At 38.1% G+C, this 11,969-nt stretch overlaps 1 protein-coding gene and 1 pseudogene across 2 annotated transcripts in view; both read right to left on the minus strand.

Annotated features, from left to right (window-relative positions):
* LOC146474774 (uncharacterized) overlaps positions 1 to 5,629 on the minus strand; it is a 14,782-nt pseudogene extending 9,153 nt beyond the window's left edge. Inside the window, exons 1-6 of the transcript XR_014866124.1 lie at positions 5,616 to 5,629; positions 5,048 to 5,280; positions 4,759 to 4,867; positions 4,580 to 4,673; positions 1,822 to 2,338; positions 1,699 to 1,791 (exon numbers count right to left, since the gene is read on the minus strand). The product of XR_014866124.1 is annotated as an uncharacterized LOC146474774 (transcript). The remainder of the gene's footprint in view (positions 1 to 1,698; positions 1,792 to 1,821; positions 2,339 to 4,579; positions 4,674 to 4,758; positions 4,868 to 5,047; positions 5,281 to 5,615) is intronic.
* Positions 1 to 8,172, minus strand: part of LOC146474771 (major facilitator superfamily domain-containing protein 12-like) — a 41,969-nt gene extending 33,797 nt beyond the window's left edge. Inside the window, exon 1 of the mRNA XM_085116519.1 lies at positions 8,080 to 8,172. The gene's annotated coding sequence lies outside the window, so the exon portion shown is untranslated. The remainder of the gene's footprint in view (positions 1 to 8,079) is intronic.
* Between the last annotated feature and the right edge of the window lie 3,797 nt (positions 8,173 to 11,969).

An 11,969-nucleotide genomic window follows, 5' to 3' on the forward strand; every position in this document is an offset into this window, starting at 1 on the left:
GAACGCAAAGAGAGCGAAGGTCGGCGATGGATAGGGCTCCAAGCACGGTCGGGTCGATATTCGGTTGTGCGCCTGGGCGGGAAGTCGACCGGCGTGTTCGTGGCGGCATGATTTGCGGTCCTGAAACTTAAAATCGCCTCACAGGATCGCCTCACAGGATAAGGAAACCGTCTCAGAAGCGAGCGAAGAAACAAATTGAACGGCTGCGAAAGTTATTAAAAGATGCGTCGTAGAAAAAACACGTCGTAGAACAAGACAACTACAGTTTGCTAGCTCGCAGCGAAGGAATGAATGAACACACAACTCGTGCTCGTTGTCTGAGGATTGATTGACAGTGAAATATCAGCCGATTCTGATTGGCTCAGCGTACAGTTTGCGTTACTAATGCATGTGATCCCGATAAACTTTGGACTGTGAAACCCTACCCCCTACCTTAAAGCATGTGAGCTTGGGATAGTTTTGAACATGTATGAACCATAAACAGAAGACCAACGATTAACCGATGCTGTAAATTAGTGTTTTACTTGCCCCTCCCCCCTCCCCGAACGCTCCAACCAAAGAAACAGAGCACAAGGGCTTATCATATTCCACATTATTCTGGGACAGCGATTTCCTACTTAGTACCTGAAATGCATAACATACCTTTAATAGTAATCTTGAATGGCCCTTTTTTATTAAATTAAGGAGCTGTTCCATTTTTGTTTCCTCCCCGCCCCCACCACAGCCCGTCTGGATGTGCGCGCATTTCTGTAACGCAATCTGATTGTTTAATCACGGCGGAAGGTCAACGGAACATAAACGATTTCTTGACGAGAATCTCCAGTTCAAAGCAGGCTTTAAAAATGGTTGCTGAAAGAATTTTTGGTCATTAAGGATAACAAAGAAATATTTGACACCTTGCACATGGCAGCTTATGGGGCGGATGGCAATGTTTTTCGGCCGATGGTTGTCCTGACGGACTTTGAAGAATTGAACTCAGTTTAACACCTGCGGTGTATTACAGTGATTTCGCATAACAAATCATCGAAAATGCGGCTGCATCCGACTGAAACTATAATTTGATATATTTTGAAATACCCAGTTCTCGATATTTCACGAGGTAAGTGGAATTTATCATTAGGTTCTTAGTAAATCGTTATTTTCATGTTGTTATGCTAATTACGAAGGCGGTGTTTGTTGACAAAAGTACACTTAAAACTTCTTCTTCTTTAATTTTCTCTTTTTAACTGCCCAAAAATTTTATTGCATATTAGTATAGACCAGACATTGCTCTTTAACCAGGATGCTGTTTTAGGATGCCAACTGATGTATCTTTAGCGATATTTTCCTTTAAAGTCGGCCATTTTTTTGGCACTTGAAGAGTAGTTCAATAGGGAAGAAATTAAAAATTTTGTAAAAAAATCAGATTTCGATCAAATTCCCAAAAAAGCTTCTCAACACAACAACAAACATTTGCTTGTCTCGAATAATGAGATTTTGTTCGGATTTGTAACGCTTTCTTTGTAAGGCAAATTCTTAAAAGTGTGGCCTAAAATGGCCGCTGAAACGGTAAAACCAAGATGGTCACACTACAGCTAAAATACGAATCGAACTGAGGTGAAAGTTATATTTATGTGAATCACTTATATAGACCATTCTTCTGAGAAAGTTTGAGGGATTTCATTTTTTCTGGTCCAAACGACGATAGTCGATATTTACAGAGGACGGCTCTTAAGCCAGGCTCTCATTGTCTTTGGCTCAGGTGGAACTGAAAGACCAGATTCAGGGTCACCAGAGACAACGGTCTTTTCACTATTCATTTTGACTTCTAATGACAAAGACGAGCAATTAGCTGGCGAAGCATTGTTGGGACAAATTTCACGGTCTGTTTGTGTGTCCGCGATGTGATCTGGCTGAGATGACCTCAATTTTGCCTCATCGCAATCCAATCTTCTGTTGTCAACACCAATTGGCATTCCTCCATTACAAGCCTCCGTATCCTTGGACATTTTCGGCAGACGTTCACAAGAAAGAGGCTCATCTATTCCTATTAGTCCGTAAATAATACTCAAAAGAACGCTTATTTTGCCCTCACGCGGTAGTTCCTTGACTTCCTTCAACATTTGGAGATCATCCACAGCTGTCGTTTTGGATGGAGAAGGCACAACTATCTCCGTACTATTGTCTTTAGAAGTCAATTCCTTGTTTCTGTTAATTTCTTCCTCTTCGTTGGTAGAGAACAGAGCATTAAAAAAATATCTTGCAAAACTTGTTTTTCTCACAGGACTCCCCTCATCCGTAACTGGCTCTTCCTTTCCCTTCACGCTGTCGATAAATCTGTCACGCATTTTATTCACACCTAAGAAAAGAAAATGCATGTGTGTATACTTTATATCACGCCCTATATGCCCTATATACAAAATTTTAATCATCCTTGAAAATTCAGTAAAGGCAACATGTACTGTCATAAATTGTATTAACGCTATGAATTATAATCACAGTTATCGTGATTTTATAACACCGATCGCAATTATGCTTGAAGTAATTGGTAACAACCTCCAGTCGTAAAATGGAAATAATGAAATTATTTCAAATTTACGGTATGCTATTACAATTGGCAACAGAGGGGTGTTTTAAAAAGAGTGCTAATGATTATTACAATTTAAGATAGATATTACAAATAATGACAATTTTGTCATTGCTATTTAACAGTTCTTGACGGGTAATACAATTCACGTGCGACATTATTACACTTTGCGATAGTGCTGGTGTACAGCCTCGATGCTCAAACTTTAAACAACAGTGTTTGTGTCTTTATCTTTCTTTTGTGTGTCAACTGACCTGACACAACGAAACATGTTTGCAAACCCAAATTATTCTGACAATGACTCTGAACTAGCTCGACATCGTCACACTTTAAGTTTGCCAAACACTCTGATTCTCAGGTCCAGTGGCGTTTAGAAAAGGGCATACCAAGCTCGGTTTTGCAAAAGATTAAAGTGTATACCTGTTCCCATAAAGGCCATTGATTGCAGAAGACTTTGCGATGGTATAAAAGAAGTTTTTCTCTGAAAAGGAAGCCGAAACAAAGCTACACGAGGCTATTGAAGCAAACGGTGCACACAAATCGTCTCCTTAAAGAAAGAAGTGATTCCCTGGCAAACGGACTTCGAGAAAGCCTATGCACTTGAGTAAATGTTCCACCAGAAGGTTAATCTCGTTAACTGATCAGTTCTGTTCCTTGATTATCTTAAAAAATAAAAATAAAAATAAACAAACAAACGAAGAAACGAACGAACGAACGAATGAATGAATAAATGAATGAATGAATGAACGAACGAACGAACGAACGAACGAACGAACGAACGAACGAATGAATGAATGAATGAATGAATGAAAGAATGAATGAATGAATGAATGAATAAATGAATGAATGAATGAATGAATGAATGAATGAATGAATGAATGAATGAATGAATGAATGAATGAATGAATGAACTATTAAATGAACTATTTAAAAATCACTTTATTCAAGTAGCGAAGTATTTAGTTAAAAAGGTAACTGTACTGTGGTGAATTCTAGAATTTTCGCAAATTCTGGGACCTGTCATGAACAGTAATCGCAGTTATCGCTAATTGAAATGATGCTCCTCGTCGTACTTTGGAGCTGAAACGGTTTTCAAGGGTAATTCGCGCTTCCTTTCCTAATGCTTTACTTTGCTCTGTGACCGGTTGGCGTGGCTCTCGCCACTTCCTGAACCGATGAAAAGCAAAGCCAATCTGACTGTTTTTTTGGTCGTAACTGGCCAGAAACTCAATTGATGTCCGCTCTGTTCCGAGCTGTTTTAATTTTTTTTTGTAATAAGTCATTAAATGAACTGATATCCATTTCTTTCTAACAAATAACTGTTAATCATATCGTGACCATACTAGGAGGGTTGATCAAATTCATGACTAAATCCTTTCACCGATGTGACATTTCACTGAAACTACGGAACTACAACAGGGGCACCAAATGATTCATTTTGTTGGTTATCTGTTCACGCAGCCTTAATCGCCTCAAAAATTTGGATTTAGCGAAACGAAAATCTGACCTTTTCTTGGATAAAATGTGTTTTAGCCGAAACTTTAAAGAGATGACTTGAATAAAGAAAATTCAAGCCAGTGTTCAAAGAGGACATCAACCCATTGCCTCCGCATTGAACCTCTGCACTTTGTCATCCTGCATCCATCTAATTCAGTTTTCCTGGAATAATCTCTTGCTCTTATTTCTTCTTCTTTTTTTGTGAATTGATACATTTAATCCGATTGCTTCAATTAAAGCACTCTGTAAAATCTAGATCAACCCTAAGGAGCATAAAAAGTGGAAAGAAATTATTATTGTCTGGAGAAACAGGTCGATGGCATAGACTGACCAGAACAATTTTAATTGCGGTCTAAGAAGAAGAAGAAGAAAAAAGAGAGGAGGAGGACAAGGATGAGGAGAATACATTGGAATATCTCCTGTTCCTCTCATTGCCAACCCATGACCCTGATCTGGCAATGGTAGCAAACATATAGCATCTATATTACCACAACAACATTTGCAGAAGAAGTTGACATTTTTTTTCAAGTTCACCAGAAGGCTCTTTGGCTCCGCAGTGGAAAATCAAGACAAACACCAGGCCTATCCCAACCAAAATCATTGTCATCACCTGTAAGGCAGAAAGAACTTTCTTAGTCGGATTTTCAAATCAAGGAGTTATGTTTTGAAAACATATCGAAACATCCATACTTTACCGTAAAATCATTTGAGCTTTCTGCTGAAATATTGTCTTTGGCATCTTGTCCAAGAATTGCCCATGCCACGAGATAGGTAACAATCCCACTTAAAAATGTAAAAGTGGTCCTTTGGAAAAATGAAGATGATAAAATACCATTTAGTGTGTTGTCAAAATAAGTCTCGTTGTTACTTTAATTTCTTTCCCGTTAGCCATTAAATTCAATGGGGAGATGAAATGCACGTTGTATACGCAAACACCAGCGAAAGAGTACTTAAATTACAACCTTAAAAACATGACAGACAAACCTCCATGCGTTCAATTCAACGGCTTCGCTTTGATCTTTAGCGACAGCAGGAATGATCGACAGGTTTCCAATTTCCATTAAGCTGTATGAAAAACTGAAACAAGTGCTAAGCATCAAAATGTACATCATCAGTTGCCATTGGCCACCATTGCTCTGCAAGGAAAACATGAACTGAAGTACAGCGGAATGACAATCACTCCCAAAAAAGCTCCAATGAGATGCCAAGACTTTCTTCTTCAAGTAGATTGAATCACATTTTTTTCTGTGTCCATTTCGTCCGCCTGTATAAATAGTGGGTCAAATCTTTTAGTGCTCTGCCTCAATCCATTGATTTTGTGGATTGTAAGTCAAACAAGCACAATATGTCAAGTATGGATGGCTTGTTTAACAAATGATTCTGGTAAGAAGGATCTCACTTACAGCTATTGAATTTCTTAGCGAGAAGTACTTGTTAAATTCGTAAGCTGAGTCAAAAATTCTAGTATGTAAAAAAGATGGGTAACTCAAGGGTAATTTAAAGATTACTATCTGTCTCCAAATCAGTATTTTAAACATGAATTCTTCCGCACCCGAGGTCCAGCATGTTAGCCCCGTAGTTATCCTAATATTTAGATGTTTTCAGTGTGTTTTCTCTCGGATTAATCTACATATGCACAAACTAAATATGCCATCAGAATTTTAGCCAAAAACGTCTACTAGAGAGATGATAGATCAAAATAAGTTGTTTTTGGTCGATGGTCTTTGATTTCATCTTTAAAAATGTAAGAAATATGCTACCCGTAGGCTGAAGGCGTGCTAAATTTTTGTGAAACTAACCCTCCAAGTTAAATGTTTTCATCAGTGCCCATTTGGTCACTAAGTCTTTAGGTTTAGTAGTGCTTTTGGTAACTCTCAGGTCACCAGGATTAAAATTTTTAGTAGCCACAGCAACTAAAATAGTCAGAACATAAAACAATAAAATTATTCGTTTTAGGTGGAGGCCTTTAGGAGAAACTTGGTTCCCAATCGATAATTTCTTCTAAGCGCATGTAAATTTCTTCCTGTGGAAGACTCAAGATATTTCCACAGACGAATAATTCCAGATTCGTATTCCGGCATCATGGCTCACTGTGTTAACGTAAGTGCTTCGACACGCCTGCTGGTTCTTGCCTAATCACAAGAGAGCTTAGAGATCTATTTTAGGGTAGCCGCAGCGCATTCATTGACAATTAGAAGTAATGACGTGAAATAGACTCACGTTGGCAGTTTGCTTCTCTATATATACCCTCCATTTGAACCGAACAAATTAATTACAGCTCAAGCATAATAACGAAATGTGACGAATAATTAATTAAGATAGGCATGAGAAAACGACATTCCTTTACCTTGGCGCATTTATGGTTTTTGAGTTCCTCGGTGATAGCAATACCGTAGTACATCGAAATGTCCTTACCCCGAGAAAAGACTAGCTGCTTCCCCGAGGGCAAGACCCAAGCAAATTTATTTCGACTCGAATTAGTTTAAATATCAGATTTGTTAGTCATCGCGCCTAATTAATTAACGAGTACTTAGTCCGTTTTGCCTCTTGTTAGCGCCGATACGCATGGAAATTTATATCATCTATGGCCTAAGTTGCGTGTTTACAGCCCAGACTTAACTTGGAAACTACTTCACTTCACTTCACTTTATTTATTTTTGCCACTTTTCTTATTTCCATCAATTGAATCTACAGTTACTTATTTAGTAGCAGGATGATCTCAGCAAGCTTGTAAGAGCTTTTCAGGGGAGATCACCCTTGGTTCTATTGGTTTTGTAGTAAAAACATATACAATAAAGGTGGCCATCTTAGGGATAAGGCAGATACCTACGTGTAACAGACCTAAATACATAACATTTACAAGAGTCGCAACAGATTTTTTTATATCATTAAATTTCTAGACTTCTCATGCCTCGTAAGTATTAGGTTGATTTAAGATGAACATTTTTACGTCTCTCTTAAAACTAACCGGCATTAATCCCGGCCTCGCGTTTTTGAATTGTGTTGTGCTTATGAAGTTTACCTCGAAAAGCAGTTAAGTCTATAACTTGTAAATATTGTTTAGGAGAATCAGCGAATCTAATAAATATGTAATTTTATAAAGAGGTTTTTATTTATGCTGTTTACTTATAATGTATCGTGATGGTGCCCAAGTAACATAGGCCTAAGTAACATAGGCTAGGAAATCGGCATTCCTTTAACCTTGGCGCATTCATGTTTTTTTAGTTCCTCGGTGATAGCAATACCGTAGCAATACCGTAGTACATCGAGATCTCCCTACCCTCCTAAAGTTTGATTGGTCAAATCGCAGCTCATAAATTATGAAGTTGCTTTAAAGCACTCTGAATTTATCTTGATTGGAGGAAGACATTCCACTTGTCTGGAGTGGGTCACAGGAACTCGTCTAACCATTTCACGTACGTGCTCAACAAGAATATTAAGTCTGGACTACAATATTGCCAATACTGTTGTTTATTAAAAAAAAGTGGTTAGAGCTAGCCTTTACTTGTGTCCTATGCTAATACAAAGACTATTTGGATAGACTCATAGAGCTTGGAGAACCTATGGAGCTTGGAGGAATCTGTGGAAGTTCACTACTCGAAACTGGAACACGAATGCCCGCCATTTCTAGACTTATAGACTGTCTGGGACTACAGCCGGACTCAGCTTAAAACGTGACGTTTTTGCTTTTGTCGCCACGCAAACTTTTGTTGAACTGGAGTTGAAACCTTTCGTTTGCTTTTATTTTTCACGTCCCCTGTCAGTTTGGCAGATTTTAACACCAATGATGAGCGAATTATAAAGTTCATTTGACTTCGATTATAAACTGGTGGGCGGCTTTGATTTCAAGTTTTTCAAACACTTTTGACATCTGTTTTTAGATACAAGCTATTTAAAACGAATGTTTTACTGCCTTATTCTTTAATGTACAACATAAGTCTGAAACAGCCTGAGCAACGTTCCTCTTCAGATGAGCTAAGTTTTGAAGAAAGGGGCTAAAATTAGAACACACTTACCTGAAGAAGAATTACCTAGTTCTTCGTGCAGTTTGTACCAATTGAGGTCGATTGACTGTGTCCACAAGTGTGAATAAAAGGTTAAATGATCAAGTTGCCAAGTGACTTAAATGAAATGAATCTTGTGAATAATGAAGGAAAGTAGTGGTCGGTTAATTTTCTGTCAACTGAAGTCAAAGGTGTAACAGCTATTTTTGTTTTCTTTTGTGTTTTATTGCTATTTTAAAAATGTTCATTTTCATGAAATAATCGATATCAGTCTTTTTTTAATCACATTGGCAAGGTTGGAGGTTTAAGTGGATTAGGTATCAAAAAGCTATAATTTGTCGTTTTTAAATTAAAATAAAATCAGTTGTCTGGTGAAATGAACTTGACTATCAAGAAGTGTGAAGTCTCGTAGTTGCAAAATATAGTCTATGAACTCAAGCAGCAATGTAATATGCTCAGTCATCTATCGGAGGAAGCTAGAAATCAACAGAATGGCGGATCGACTTCCTGTTTTCTTAGACTGTTTGTTAACAATCGATTCGACTCTGGTTGAGTTTCCGAAAACGTTAGTTGTTGGTATTTCGCACTTTAAGGCGAATGTTTGCCCTACAAAAACAGTTAAAGAATTAGATTTCCAGTGCTAAGAAGGCTACAGAAATTACAATTTAGTCAGAATTTTAGAGTCGGCTAAGGATATCCGAACAGTTTCTAGCATCAGTTTGTGCCTCTACATCATCTTCAGCCACATTAAAGTACGCGATGACGAATGTTTTGGCGAAAAGTGATCCAGAAAGTGATGGCCGCAACTTTAAGTTCTTTTAGCGGGTGATGCGGAAATTCGGATTCGTATTTTTTTGTCTCTATAGGTGGTTTGCATTGCCTCCATGTTGGTGGACAAAACAAAAGAAATGTGCTCACGTAGTTTGCATAAAAAATGGCAATTAACTCCTAGAGGAGAAAAATCTTATTCAGTATTCCTGTCCACCAACATGGCCGCCAAGACGTCGCATGCAAACCAGCAATACATTTAAATTTTTTGCCATGGAGGTCTCATGATATTTCTACGCACGAATTTCCACATTTCAATTCCATTTACCGGCTCACTAGGTTAAAGTAAGTGGGACGTCAGCTGTGGTTTTGCTTTTTTGCAACACTTCCTTCAAGAGAGATGAAGGGTCTGTAAATGAAGAGAAGGTAATTAGAAGCAAGGACGTGAAATAAGGCTCACGTTCGCAGTTTGTTTTAATTGTGTTCTTCACGGACAATTGATCCACTGATAAATTAATTACACCTTATGCGTAAGAAAACGTGATGAATACCCAATTAAGGTCGCACAATTAACCTTGTGTGTTTAAGTTTTTTTTTTGCCAAACCTCAATCAAGAGAGCTGAGAGGTCTATTTTTGGTAAAGGTTGTCTTTTGATAGATAATTAGAAGGAATGACGTAAAATAAGGCTCAAGTTCGCAGGTTGTTTCTTTGAGCTCTTCACGGGCAATTGATCCACCAATAAATTAATTACAGCTTATGCGTAAAAAAAAAACCGTGATGAATACTCAATCAACCTTGTGTGTTTATGGATTTCTGGTTTCTCAGTCAAAACAACACTGTTGCAATTGCTCCTTACTCCGGCCACTTATGCAAACTCCCTGTTAGAAAAAGATGAATTTAAACTCCAAAGCTTCAACCACTGCACCAGAATTTTTTTTAAAGCAAATTAGTTATAATTCGACAGCGTTCAGATATGTCCTATTTTAGATATCAACCCTTCCAAAGAATTAAAAAAGGCATTGTTTATTTATCCGCTGGTTAGAGTTTTTCGACAATCCAAGCGATTTCGAGACATCCCTAATTTAAAAAAGTACTAACTGAAATCATTGACAGAAACAGCAGTAAGCGATCTACCTTTATGTAGAAGCGAAGGGCAGTAGTTTGACAAAATGTATGACTAGCTTAACGGTGACAGCGTGTGTAGCTCAAAGCAGCCAGCAGCCACATTTATGCACCATGCAGTCTTCTCAATAATTGAAAGCATTGCTCAGTTAAATTGGCTAAGGGAAGTTCTTTATTGATTTCACGTATCTAACACATAGACCATGATCTGTGGTAAGTAGTTAAATGTACTTTTTGTATCTTGGTATATTATATTTTCTACTGAAAAAGTACTAATGAACATATGTACTAAGATCATAGCAAAGTAATATCGGTCAGTCACTTGTTGGAAGTTAAGGTTTCGGTCACCTCTGTTCGCTGGCAATTAATGACGGAAGCTGAAACAACAGAACACTTCAGTGGCGCGATTCGTACTTTCATCTTCGACTGCATTCAATGGCTCCAATTTAAGAGAGAACAATGCTGTTACTTGAAGATGTGCTTGGCTCTCAGTTATGAAGGGAAAACATCTAAACTATTCAATAATACTTCAATAATACTTTCTTCAAATCGGGGACGGAAATCCACGCGGAAAACTAAGTCAAGTTTCAACACAGTCACATACGTATTCCATTTGCCACACTTCTTCTGTCCGGCATCCATGCATGGTTTACTCCTTTAATCTATGAGCTTCGAAACGGCCGTCGGTTTTTGTCAAAGACTTAAGAGTCGAGCTAATTATATAGACGGCTTATTAACAGGTAGCCGCAGCTCTTCACAGATAATAGGGAGCTTAAGCAGGAGAGACTTTGAGGACGACGCCGTGGTCAGACCCGCGAAGGCCTGGGTCTGACGTCGTCGCTCTCCCGCCAAATTTTAATTTGTTAAGCACGGATGCTGTTTTGACAGGACGCGTCCATTCTCAGTTCCTGATACACTTTTGTATCTGTTCTGTTATGGCCAGTTTTAAAGAGTTTAGTCAGATCCTTCTTCTCTACTACGATGCTGATCTTATTACTGACGAGGATTTATATGTCATCGAATGTGTCTAGGCGTTGTTTAGTAGATATATTTGAGGAGCATCTGTCTTCAATGCGTTTTCTCTCGTTGCGAATGAAGTTGAATTTGGATTTGGTTGGCATGGCTAATTGATAGTGGGCAAATAGTTGTTTCTTGGCTGGCTTTTTGTAGTATTACTAAAAATCTGAACGGATTTTTGAAAATTACATGTCAGTTTTGAACATCGCCAACGAGATTTCAGAGTTCCCGTGGAAATTTCTCTAGTTTGGCGACGGTATAAAGCTATGAATTTTTATTTACATTACAGCATTAAGTTTTTCAATAATAACAATTGTTTTCCAAGTATTTTGAATCTTTTTTTTTTTTCAGTTGATGCGTCTTTTTAGGAAAGAGTTTTAGAGAAATGTTCACGATTCCATTCCAATGCTGGACATGGGATTACAAAGAGGACTTCGAATGTTCATGTTATTCTCGGAGATAAGTACTGGTCACGCGTGACATAGACTGACTGTAAAAAGTTTCCGAGCATGTTAACGGCGTCTAGGGCCCAGTTGTTCGAAAGCCGATTAAAACTAATCCTAGATCAAAAGCCGAGGTTTTCATTTCGCTTGTTAAAAATGTCTTACAAAGCTAATTTTAAGCTAATGGCAAAGAAAAGTCTAAGTCAAAACTGAAGGACAAAACCTTTTTTTAAATCTTTATTGTCTATAGTCTCCCTCGCAGCCGCTCGGGCCGGAGTTGAGTGACCCCAGCCCGAACGACCGAGAATGAGGCTATATTGTTTAGTTATAAAAGTAAAATCAGCACTTCATCCCCATTCCCAGGTTTATTGAATAGTTTCAAATACATTCAGACTGGCTAAAATCAATCTAACATTTCCTACAGGACCTTAACTAGTATAATTACCCTAAGAGTATATAACGTAGAGCAGATAATTTTACAATTTACAAATTGGTGGTCGAGATAACAGGTTAGGATCAAGTGGCCAATATATCGACACAGCAATTGACAT

The sequence above is a fragment of the Pavona decussata genome, unplaced genomic scaffold, assembly GCF_977016875.1.
Source record: "Pavona decussata unplaced genomic scaffold, jaPavDecu1.1 SCAFFOLD_87, whole genome shotgun sequence".
NCBI lineage: Eukaryota > Metazoa > Cnidaria > Anthozoa > Scleractinia > Agariciidae > Pavona > Pavona decussata.